Genomic DNA, 13,124 nt, shown 5'->3' with positions numbered 1-13,124 from the left:
CACGACAAACAGCTCGACGAGGCATGAAGCACCCACGGGAGCCGGAGCATGACGATGCAGAGTCTCGGTTCACAGGAGCCTGGGAAGAACCATCCCGTACGGAACCCTTACCCGAAAACATCCGAACCGCACATGCTCGCGACAGTCCTGCCGTTAGAGTTAGAGAATGCACCGTGCACGCGACCGAGTAAGGCCACTCAGAGACATCCATTTCCCAGGTATATGCCCCCTACGCACTTTTGGTGGCGCAACTCGCACGAACAGTCCCACCTCGACCCCGTAAACAAGCTTTTTTGCCTCGAAGAGTTCGTCGGAGACGAAGAAGCAACCTTCAGTGCAAACGTAGCACTCTTTTGTGCAACCGCCCAAACAACGCCCCCTCTACCCTCTGTCGAAACACTCGGCATTGCTGCTCCCTAAGGTGAGCTTCTCCTCATAGGCAATTCCGCTCTTATCCGGTCACGTTTGTGTGCCCGAATTTCGCAAGGCAACCTCCATGGGACATGGAAAAGACTCGAGAAGAGAGCTCGCTCACGGGAGAGAGAAGCCAAGGAGACCACGAGAGTGCTGAGAGTGGGACAGCGCTGAATAGGCGGGAGAAGCCTGCGCGTATAAACGGAGATATATATCCAATTGCAACGAAGGAACGTGCCAAAGATCGAGAACAATGGCAGAAATGCTAGTAACGTGCACTTCGGGACCAACGCATCACCGGAAGACAACCGCCAAACATCGAAAGAGTCGCGATGCTCCGCAACCTACGTGCAAAGCGGTCGCACACCGGGTAAGGGAGTGAGAGCCCCAAACATAGCTGGGCGAGGCGCTCACTCCGCTCTTTAATATCTCGTTAATACCGCCAAGGAAATGGCACAAGCACACACACACAAGCATCCTCGGAAGAGGACAGTTCGAGTGACAGGTCAAATCCAAGAGTTCCGAAGACTACCTCCAGGAACAATCGGGAACAAGACCGATTACAAGTCGTCGAGTCTGTTACTGGGCGAACACGAGATGCGCACAGGAAATCGATCAGCCCTCACAATGGCCCAAGGCCAGAGATCGGACTGCTACGATTTACCCCAACAATCATCGTGCCACTCTTCGCAGAGAGGTGATAGACGCCAACGAGCCCGCGCATAGCAATCGAGGTGTAAAAAGGGCGTTGAAGGCAGGAAGCCTGGACGAAAGAGGCTACGAGGTCACCTCGAAGCGGTCTAAGAATCGGGCGCACTTGGGGCGACTACCAGTGCCAACCCCTTATCCCGCGGTGCGTCCGACACACAGAAATTTCCAAGGCGGCCAAGGAGCCTCCCCGCATAGCAATCGGGGTGTGAGGTTACGGATGCAGCATTGATAGCAATCGAGGTGTGAGGCGAAGGATGCAGAAGTGAGAGCCGAGGGATGTAGCAGAGATAGCAATCGGGGTGTGTGATGCAGAAGAGATAGCAATCGAGGTGTGCGGTGGGAAGGGCCCAGCAGCCAGAATGCATGAAGCGACGGATGAAGCAGTGATGACAACCGGGCTGTGAGGAGAGGAGGGATGCAGCCAAGAAAGCAATCAGGGCTCGAGGCAAGGGATGCATCAAGGATAGCAATCATGTTGTGAGGCGAGATTCCAAAGGCTAAACGTGAGAGGCTGCAGGGTCGACTCAGAGAGGTCTATGCATGTGAGAGGCTGAAAGCAAGGTCGACTCGGAGCGGTCTATGCATCGGGCGCGCTTGGGGCGACTACCAGTGCCAACCCCTTATCCCGCGACGCGTCCGACAAAGAGAACGTTCCAAGGCGGCAGAGGAGGTTACCAGCCGAAGGATGCAGTAGCAATAACAGGTATAGTTCCGCGGCGGCCGAGAAGACTCACCGCATAGGAATCGGGATGCGAGGCGAGGGATGCGGCGGGAAGGCCCCGACGGCTAAACGGAAGAGGCTGCAGGGCCGCCTCGGAATGGTCCAAGCATCGGATGCGATTGGGACGACTACCAGTGCCAACCCCTTATCCCGCGATGCGTCCGATACACAGATAGTTCCAAGGCGGCCGAGGAGCCTCACCGCATATCAATCGGGGTGCGAGGCGAGGGATGGGGCGGGAAGGCCCCAACGGCTAGACGGAAGAGGCTTCAGGGCCACCTCGGAATGGTCCAAGCATCGGACGCGCTTGGGGCGACTGCCAGTGCCAACCCCTTATCCCGCGATGCGTCCGATACACAGATGGTTCCAAGGCGGCCGAGGAGCCTCACCGCATAGCAATCGGGGGTGCGAGGCGAGGGATGGGGCGGGAAGGCCCCAACGGCTAGACGGAAGAGGCTTCAGGGCCGCCTAGGAATGGTCCAAGCATCGGACACGCTTGGGGCGACTACCAGTGACAGCCCCCTATCCCGCGATGCGTCCGATACGAAGATGGTTCCAAGGCGGCCGAGGAGCCTCACCGCATAGCAATCGGGGTGCGAGGTGGGGGATGCGGCGAGATGGCCCCAACGGCTAGACGGAAGAGGCCACAGGGCCGCGTCGGAATAGTCCAAGCATCGGACGCGCTTGGGGCGACTACCAGTGACAACCCCTTATCCCGCGATGCGTCCGATACGAAGATAGTTCCAAGGCGGCCGAGGAGCCTCACCGCATAGCAATCGGGGTGCGAGGTGGGGGATGCGGCGAGATGGCCCCAACGGCTAGACGGAAGAGGCTGCAGGGCCGCCTCGGAATAGTCCAAGCATCGGACGCGCTTGGGGCCACTACCAGTGACAACCCCTTATCCCGCAATGCGTCCGATACGAAGATAGTTCCAAGGCGGCCGAAGAGCCTCACCGCATAGCAATCGGGGTGCGAGGTGGGGGATGCGGCGAGATGGCCCCAACGGCTAGACGGAAGAGGCCACAGGGCCGCCTCGGAATAGTCCAAGCATCGGACGCGCTTGGGGCGACTACCAGTGACAACCCCTTATCCCGCGATGCGTCCGATACGAAGATAGTTCCCAGGCGGCCGAGGAGCCTCACCGCATAGCAATCGGGGTGCGAGGCGAGGGATGCGGCGAGATGGCCCCAAAGGCTAGACGGAAGAGGCTGCAGGGCTGCCTCGGAATAGTCCAAGCATCGGACGCGCTTGGGGCGACTACCACTGCCAACCCCTTATCCCGCGATGCGTCCGATACACAGATAGTTCCGAGGCGGCCGAGGAGGTGGGGGATGCAGCGAGATGGCCCCAACGGCTAGACGGAAGAGGCTGCAGGGCCGCCTCGGAATAGTCCAAGCATCGGACGCGCTTGGGGCGACTACCAGTGACAACCCCTTATCCCGCGATGCGTCCGATACACAGATAGTTCCGAGGCGGCCAAGGAGCCTCACCGCATAGCAATCGTGGTGCGAGGTGGGGGATGCGGCGAGATGGCCCCAACGGCTAGACGGAAGAGGCTGCAGGGCCGCCTCGGAATGGTCCAAGCATCGGATGCGCTTGGGGCGACTACCACTGCCAACCCCTTATCCCGCGATGCGTCCGATACACAGATAGTTCCAAGGCGGCCGAGGAGCCTCACAGCATAGCAATCAGGGTGCGAGGCGAGGGATGCGGCGAGAAAGCCCCAACGGCTAGAGGGAAGAGGCTTCAGGTCCGCCTCGGAATGGTCCAAGCATCGGACGCGCTTGGGGCGACTACCAGTGACAACCCCTTATCCCGCGACGCGTCCGATACACAGATAGTTCCAAGGCGGCCGAGGAGCCTCACCGCATAGCAATCGGGGTGCGAGGCGAGGGATGCGGCGAGAAGGACCCAACGGCTACACGGAAGAGGCTTCGGGGCCGCCTCGGAATGGTCCAAGCATCGGACGCGCTTGGGGCGACTACCAGTGACAACCCCTTATCCCGCGACGCGTCCGATACACAGATAGTTCCAAGGCGGCCGAGGAGCCTCACCGCATAGCAATCGGGGTGCGAGGCGAGGGATGCGGCGAGAAGGACCCAACGGCTACACGGAAGAGGCTTCGGGGCCGCCTCGGAATGGTCCAAGCATCGGACGCGCTTGGGGCGACTACCAGTGACAACCCCTTATCCCGCGACGCGTCCGATACACAGATAGTTCCAAGGCGGCCGAGGAGCCTCACCGCATAGCAATCGGGGTGCGAGGCGAGGGATGCGGCGAGAAGGACCCAACGGCTAGACGGAAGAGGCTTCGGGTCCGCCTCGGAATGGTCCAAGCATCGGACGCGCTTGGGGCGACTACCAGTGACAACCCCTTATCCCGCGACGCGTCCGATACACAGATAGTTCCAAGGCGGCCGAGGAGCCTCACCGCATAGCAATCGGGGTGCGAGGCGAGGGATGCGGCGAGAAGGACCCAACGGCTAGACGGAAGAGGCTTCGGGTCCGCCTCGGAATGGTCCAAGCATCGGACGCGCTTGGGGCGACTACCAGTGACAACCCCTTATCCCGCGACGCGTCCGATACACAGATAGTTCCAAGGCGGCCGAGGAGCCTCACCGCATAGCAATCGGGGTGCGAGGCGAGGGATGCGGCGAGAAGGACCCAACGGCTAGACGGAAGAGGCTTCGGGTCCGCCTCGGAATGGTCCAAGCATCGGACGCGCTTGGGGCGACTACCAGTGACAACCCCTTATCCCGCGACGCGTCCGATACACAGATAGTTCCGAGGCGGCCGAGGAGCCTCACCGCATAGCAATCGGGGTGCGAGGCGAAGGATGCGGCGAGAAGGACCCAACGGCTAGACGGAAGAGGCTTCGGGTCCGCCTCGGAATGGTCTAAGCATCGGACGCGCTTGGGGCGACTACCAGTGACAACCCCTTATCCCGCGACGCGTCCGATACACAGATAGTTCCAAGGCGGCCGAGGAGCCTCACCGCATAGCAATCGGGGTGCGAGGCGAGGGATGCGGCGAGAAGGACCCAACGGCTAGACGGAAGAGGCTTCAGGGCCGCCTCGGAATGGTCCAAGCATCGAACGCGCTTGGGGCGACTACCAGTGACAACCCCTTATCCCGCGACGCGTCCGATACACAGATAGTTCCGAGGCGGCCGAGGAGCCTCACCGCATAGCAATCGGGGTGCGAGGCGAGGGATGCGGCGAGAAGGACCCAACGGCTAGACGGAAGAGGCTTCAGGGCCGCCTCGGAATGGTCCAAGCATCGGACGCGCTTGGGGCGACTACCAGTGACAACCCCTTATCCCGCGACGCGTCCGATACACAGATAGTTCCGAGGCGGCCGAGGAGCCTCACCGCATAGCAATCGGGGTGCGAGGCGAGGGATGCGGCGAGAAGGACCCAACGGCTAGACGGAAGAGGCTTCAGGGCCGCCTCGGAATGGTCCAAGCATCGGACGCGCTTGGGGCGACTACCAATGACAACCCCTTATCCCGCGACGCGTCCGATACACAGATAGTTCCGAGGCGGCCGAGGAGCCTCACCGCATAGCAATCGGGGTGCGAGGCGAGGGATGCGGCGAGAAGGACCCAACGGCTAGACGGAAGAGGCTTCAGGGCCGCCTCGGAATGGTCCAAGCATCGGACGCGCTTGGGGCGACTACCAGTGACAACCCCTTATCCCGCGACGCGTCCGATACACAGATAGTTCCGAGGCGGCCGAGGAGCCTCACCGCATAGCAATCGGGGTGCGAGGCGAGGGATGCGGCGAGAAGGACCCAACGGCTAGACGGAAGAGGCTTCAGGGCCGCCTCGGAATGGTCCAAGCATCGGACGCGCTTGGGGCGACTACCGTTGCCAACCCCTTATCCCGCGATGCGTCTGATACACAGATAGTTCCGAGGCGGCCGAGGAGCCTCACCGCATAGCAATCGGGTTGCGAGGCAGATTATTGGGAAGGGAACCCCCTGGGATGCGGCTCAAGCAGTGCCCAAAGGGACTGGAATGCGGAATCACATCGAGAGACCCAAATGCTATACGAGGGCTCAAATCGAATTATCGATTTGGCCACGACATGGACGCATCGGAACGACTACCTTTGCCGAACCACTCGCAATTGCATCCATACCGAAACCAATAGACATTTCCGTTAGAGCCCTCGCATAGCATTCGGGAATCTCGCATGCCCCTCTAAATCGACCAATGCTGGCGCTCAATGAAAATCCGAGCGCTACCACCGTTCGAGCGCCAGCATTGGTCGAGTTAGAGGGGCACGGGGGAGAATGCTCCAGTCAACACCTCCCCTATATAAGTTATTTGTCCGATTCTCGCACAACCGTAGTCTGCCTCGTCGAATCAAACAACGGTCCCAGATTCCGACTTCCGTTCCGTAGAGACCCAAAAGCTAGATGGAGGCTCGCAAGAAAGAGAGTCGGCGCATAGCAATCGGGTTTCTCGAACGTTTAGGGACCGAGCTCACTTGCGGATAGGGCAAAATCCGCCAAGCAACCCAAAAGCTAGACGGGGGCTCGAATCGAATCGCCTAGGCGGCCACAACAACGACGTGTTGGATCGACTACCAGTGCCAAACCATTCAGCAAGACTAGTCTGTGTCGAGGCCGGATAGAGATTCTCAGAGAGCGCCCGCATAGCATTTAGGAGACCTGCCGCGTCCCTCACACTCGACAAATGGTGGTGCACGTTTATAAATCCGAGCGATCCCAACCCTTTCAAGCACCAACATCGGTCGAGATAGAGGGGCACGGAGGGGGCTGCGTGAGACAACACAGTCCCCTATATAAGTTATTTGTCCGATTCTCACACATCCGAAGAATGGTCATCAAATCGGACAACAGCCCAAACTTCCGACTTCCGTCCCAGAAAGCCCAAGAGCTATCTAAAACGTTCATGGCCGGAACTCGATCGCGGCTATACCAGTCCGCCAAGCAACCCAAAAGCTAGACTGGAGCTCTAGTCGAATCACCTCTGTGGCCATTGCAAGGACGTGTTGGAGCGACTACCATTGCCGAACCATTCCGCAGGTCGAGTCCATACCAAGGCCGCATAGAGATTCACGATGAGCTCCTGCATAGCAATCAGGAGACTTGCCGTGTCCATCACAATCGATAAATCCTGGTGCAAGATTTTTGCATCCGAGCGCTCCAACCAGTCGAGCACCAGCATCAATCGACATAAACGGGCACGGGGGGAGGATGCTCGAGAACACTACCTCCCCTATATAAGTTATTTGTCCGATTCTCAAGCAGCCGAAGTCTGGTCATCGAATCGGGTCAAAGACCACAACTTCCGACTTTACCCACAATGCAAGTCATCGAATCGAACATCGGCCCCCGAGTCGGACTCCATGCGTATGTCAGGTCATCGGACCCAAATTCCGCCTTCCTGCGCATGGCGGGCCATCAATATCAACTCGGTCATCGGACCCAAACTCCGCCTTTTTGCGTATGGCACGCCTTCAAATCGGTCATCGGACCCAAATTCCGCCTTCCTGTGCATGGCGGGCCATCAACATCAACTCGGTCATCGGACCCAAATTCCGCCTTTCTGCGCATGGCACGCCATCAACTCGGTCATCGGACCCAAATTCCGCCTTCCTGCGCATGGCAGGTCATCGGACACAAATTCAGACCTCGCCAATATGCCTACGTATCGAATCGGTCATCGGACCCAACTTCCGACTTCATCCATACTGTAGGGTCTTTGAGGTTGGCGCGGTGCGCTCAACCCAGGGAGTCGACCCATCGAAGCATACACCTCCCCTATATAAGCTATTTGTCCGATTCCCACACCTGTGTAGTTTGCACCTCTGACCAGGACATCGACCCCAACTTCCGAACTCGACTGCAACGACGGCACCAGCGCCTTGGTGCGCACCTTGCGACGCACAGTCCCAACATTCGCCTTCCTGCACATGGCAGGTCATCGGACCCAAATTCCGACCTCGCGAGTATGCCTACATATCGAATCGGTCATCGGACCCAACTTCCGACTTCATCCATACCGTAGGGTCTTTGAGGTTGGCGCGGTGCGCTCAACCCGGGGAGTCGACCCAACGAAGCATACACCTCCCCTATATAAGCTATTTGTCCGATTCCCACACCTGTGTAGTTTGCACCTCCGATCAAGACATCGACCCCAACTTCCGAACTCGCCTCCAACGACCGAACCAGCGCCTTGGTGCGCACCTTGCAACGCACAGTGCCAACATTCGCCTTCCTGCACGTGGCAGGTCATCGGACCCAAATTCCGACCTCGCGAGTATGCCTACATATCGAATCGGTCATCGGACCCAACTTCCGACTTCATCCATACCGTAGGGTCTTTGAGGTTGGCGCGGTGCGCTCAACCCGGGGAGTCGACCCAACGAAGCATACACCTCCCCTATATAAGCTATTTGTCGGATTCCCACACCTGTGTAGCTTGCACCTCCGATCAGGACATCGACCCCAACTTCCGAACTCGACTAAAAAGACCGCACCAGCGCCTTGGTGTGCACCTTGCAACGCACAGTGTCAACATTCGCCTTCCTGCACATGGCAGGTCATCGGACCCAAATTCCGACCTCATGAGCATACCTACTAATCGAATTGGTCATCGGACCCAACTTCCGACTTCATCCATACCGTAGGGTCTTTGAGGTTGGCGCGGTGCGCTCAACCTGGGGAGTCGACCCATCGAAGCATACACCTCCCCTATATAAGCTATTTGTCCGATTCCGACACCTGTGTAGTTTGCACCTCCGCTCAGGACATCGACCCCAACTTCCGAACTCGCCTGCAACGACCGAACCAGCGCCTTGGTGCGCACCAAAAGTGCGCACTTTTGGAGGGCACTTTTGTGCGCTCCAAAGGTGCGCACTTTTGGAGGGCACTTTTCTGCGCTCCAAAGGTGCGCACTTTTGGAGGGCACTTTTTGGAGGGCACTTTTCTGCGCTCCAAAGGTGCGCACTTTTGGAGGGCACTTTTTGGAGGGCACTTTTCTGCGCTCCAAAGGTGCGCACTTTTGGAGGGCACTTTTTGGAGGGCACTTTTCTGCGCTCCAAAGGTGCGCACTTTTGGAGGGCACTTTTTGGAGGGCACTTTTCTGCGCTCCAAAGGTGCGCACTTTTGGAGGGCACTTTTTGGAGGGCACTTTTCTGCGCTCCAAAGGTGCGCACTTTTGGAGGGCACTTTTCTGCGCTCCAAAGGTGCGCACTTTTGGAGGGCACTTTTTGGAGGGCACTTTTCTGCGCTCCAAAGGTGCGCACTTTTGGAGGGCACTTTTTGGAGGGCACTTTTCTGCGCTCCAAAGGTGCGCACTTTTGGAGGGCACTTTTTGGAGGGCACTTTTCTGCGCTCCAAAGGTGCGCACTTTTGGAGGGCACTTTTGTGCACTCCAAAGGTGCGCACTTTTGGAGGGCACTTTTCCTGTGCTCCAAAGGTGCACACCTAGGTGAGCACCTTCGACCACACCTTGTAGCACACCAAACTCTGACTTTCGACTTCATCCGCAATGCAGGGTCTTTGAGGTTGGCGTAATGCGCACAACCAGGGGAGTCGACCCATCAAACCCAACACCTCCCCTATATAAGCTATTTGTCTGATTCTCATACATGCGTAGCCTGCAGGAGCAATTAGGACATCGACCCCAACTTTCGGCTTCTAAACGAAAACAAGGTCTTTGAGGTTGGTGTAATGCGAACAACTAGGGGAGTCAACCCATCAAACCCAACACCTCCCCTATATAAGCTATTTGTCTGATTCTCATACATGTGTAGTCTACAGGAGCAATTAGGACATCGACCCCAACTTTTGACTTCTTAACGAAAACAAGGTCTTTGAGGTTGACGTAATGCGCACAACCAGGGGAGTCGACCCATCAAACCCAACACCTCCCCTATATAAGCTATTTGTCCGATTCTCATACATGTGTAGCCTGCAGGAGCCATTAGGACATTGACCCCAACTTTTGACTTCTTAACGAAAACAAGGTCTTTGAGGTTGGCGTAATGCGCACAACCAAGGGAGTTGACCCATCAAACCCAACACCTCCCCTATATAAGCTATTTGTCTGATTCTCATACATGTGTAGCCTGCAACAACGATTAGGACATCCACCCCAACTTCTGAATTCGTCTGCGTTGACCGCACCAAAGGTGCACGCCTTGGTGCTCACCAAAATCCGACTTCCGACTTCTTCTGCTATGCGGGGTCTTTGAGGTTGGCGCAGTGCGCACAACCAGGGGAGTCAACCCACCGAATGCAACACCTCCCCTATATAAGCTATTTGTCTGATTCTCATACATGCGTAGACTGCAGCAATGATTAGGACATCCACCCCAACTTTTGACTTCTTAAACAAGACAGGGTCTTTGAAGTTGGTGCAGTGCACACAACCAGGGGAGTCGACCCATCAAACGCAACACCTCCCCTATATAAAGCTATTTGTCCGATTCTCATACGTGTAGTTTGCAGCAGCGATTAGGACATCGACCCCAACTTCCGAATTCGTTTGCATTGACCGCACCAAAGGTGCACGCCTTGGTGTGCACCCTGGAGTGCACTTTGGTGCTCACCTCGGTGCACACTTTGGTGTGCACCTCGGTGTGCACCAAAGGTGCGCACCTTGGAGCGCACCAAAGGTGTACACTTTGGAGCGCACCACATAGGGTCTTTGAGAGGTTGGCGCAGTGCGCACACCAAGGTGGGTGTTGAGGTGCGTGCCGAGGTGGGTGGGTGCTAGGGTGCGCTCCATGGTGGGTGCCAGGGTGGGTGCGTGCTAGGGTGGATTCCAAAGAGGGTCATAGGGTGGGTGCCAAGGTGGGTTGGTGATATAGTGGGTTCAAAGGTGGGTACTAGGGTGGGTTCCAAGGTGGGTCACAAGTTGGGTGCCAGGATGCGTGGGTGTTAGGTTGGGTGCCAAGGTGGGCTCCTGCGTGGGTGGGTGCTAGGGTGGGTTTCAAGGTGGACGCGAGGGCGGGTGCCAAGGTGGGTAACAAGTTGGGTGTTAGGATGGGTGAGTGCTAGAGTGGGTGCCAAGGTGGGTGGGTGCTAAGGTGGATGCCAAGGTGGTTCACAGGGTGGGTGGGTTCTAGGGTGAGTTCCAAGGTGGGTCACAGGTTCAGTGCTAGGGTGGGTGTCAAGGCGGGTGTCGAGGTGCCTGGGTGCTAGGGTGTGGATGCCAATGTGGGTCATAGGGTGGGTACTAGGGGTGGGCTGCAATGTGGGTGCCAAGGTGGGTAACATGCTCGGTGGGTTTCTAAATTGGGTGCCAGGGTGGGTGTGCACCCACCTTGCCCGAGGTGGGTGCCAAGGTGCCAGTGTGGGTGGGTGCTAAGGTGGATGCCAAGGTGGGTGAGAAGGTGGTGATAGGTTGAGTGGTAGGATGGGTGGGTGCCAAGATGGGTCACAGGGTGGGTGCAAGGGTGGGTAGGTGCTAGGGGTTGGTGTCAGGGTGGGTGGGTGCTAGGTTGGGTTCCAAGGTGGGTGCGAGGGTGAGTGTCAAGGTGGGTCACAGGTTAGGTGCTAGGATGGGTGAGTGCTAGGTTGCAAAGGTGCCAGGGTGGGTGCTAGGATGGGTCGATGCTAGGGTGAGTGGCAAGGTGGGTCCACAAGTGTCAAGGTGGGTGCCGAGGTGGGTGCCATGTCGGCGACTGCTATGGTGGATGCAAGGTGGGTCACGGGGTGGGTGCCAAGTTGCTAGGTTGGGTTCCAAGGTGGGTGCCAACGTGGGTGCTAGGGTGCGTGGGTTAAAAGGGTGTGTCACAACGTGGGTGCCAGGATGGGTGCGCACCCACACTGGCCAAGACGGGTGCGGGTGCAAGGTTGGGTTCCAAGCCCGGTCACAGGCTGGGTGCTAGGATGGGTGGGTGCCAAGGTGGGCACCAGGGTGGGTGCACCCACCCTGGCCAAGGTGGGTCACCGGGGGTGGGTCCTAGGGTGGGTAACGGGGTGGGTACTAAGGTGCGTGCCAAGGTGGGTCATAGGGTGGGTGCCAAGGTGGGCACCAGGGTGGGTGTGCACCAACCCTAGCCAGGGTAGGTCACGGGGTGGTTGTCGGGGTGGGCGTCAAGGAGCCAAGGTGGGTGGCAAGTAGCCAAGTTGCGTGCCAAGGTGGGTGTCGGGGTGGGTGCCAAGGATCCAAGGTGGGTGCCAAGGAACCAAGGTGGGTGTCTGGGTGGGTGCCGAGGTGGGAGCCAGGGTGGGTCCCAAGGTGAGTGCAAAGGTGGGTGCCAGGGTCAAGGTGAGTGCCAATGTGGGTTCCAAGGTGCCAGGGTCAGGGTGAGTGCCAATGTGGGTTCAAAGGTGCTAGTTGGGTGCGAGGTTGGGTGCGAGGGTGGGTGGGTGCCAAGGTGTGCTAGGTGGAAGCCCGGGTGGGTCGGCATCCCATGGGTGTCGAGTTGGGTGCCTGATGGGTGCTTCTTGTCAAGTTTTAGTCGTCGGGACTCATTTCGAGCCTTAGAGGTCGTTTCTTGTCCGGTTGCCCTGTCTTCGACCTGGGAACCCAATTTTGGTCCTCGGGTCCCATTTTTTTTTGTCTCGCATCCCACTTTTGGCCTGTGGCCTTTTCGGGGTCGATTCTCGTTTTGGGCATCAGAGCATGTTTCTTCTCCTAAAACCCAATATTTGTTTATTAAGTCTCGGAACACATTTTTGTTCTCGTGGACCCATCATGGGTCTTGGAACGCATTTGTCCTTGGGTCCCATTTTGCATCCCGAAACTTGTGTTTTGGTGCTTGATCCCTATTTTGGGTGCCCACCTTGCACCAAGTGCGCACCCGGGGCAAACCGAGCGCCTTGGTGCACCGGGGCAAGATCGAGCGTGCACCCGAGGCGCCCCGAACATGCACCAAGGTGCACTCGGCCCACATGTGAGCGCAGGTCGTTGCGCCCGAGGTGGTGTGTGGGCACCGCGTTGCAGACGGGACACTGCACGCACACGACGCCCCCTCCAGGTGCACGCACGTAGGCCGGGCCGGGTGCACACCCGACGCCCTAGCAAGGTGCGCGCACCCGGGCAGGGCTCACACTTGGCGAACGGGGCGCACTTCGCGAGGGAGGGTGTGCACCTCGACGGGGGTGGGTGGCCGGGGTGGATTCGCACGTGGGTCGCGGTTTGCTAAGTACACACTGCGACAAGCTCATAACGGGTGCGATCATACCAGCGTTAGTGCACCGGATCCCATCAGAACTCCGCAGTTAAGCGCGCTTGGGCCGGAGTAGTACTGGGATGGGTGACCTCCCGGGAAGTCCCGGTGTTGCACCCT

The 13,124-nt window shown here is 58.1% G+C and overlaps 1 non-coding gene across 1 annotated transcript; it reads left to right on the top strand.

Annotated features, from left to right (window-relative positions):
* Positions 1-13,005: 13,005 nt before the first annotated feature.
* LOC131860503 (5S ribosomal RNA) lies at positions 13,006-13,124 on the top strand. Its single transcript, XR_009359598.1, has one exon. It is a non-coding gene; the product is annotated as a 5S ribosomal RNA (ribosomal RNA).

The sequence above is a fragment of the Cryptomeria japonica genome, unplaced genomic scaffold, assembly GCF_030272615.1.
Source record: "Cryptomeria japonica unplaced genomic scaffold, Sugi_1.0 HiC_scaffold_15, whole genome shotgun sequence".
NCBI classification, from domain to species: Eukaryota; Viridiplantae; Streptophyta; class Pinopsida; order Cupressales; family Cupressaceae; genus Cryptomeria; species Cryptomeria japonica.
This window is presented reverse-complemented; position numbering and strand designations above follow the sequence as displayed.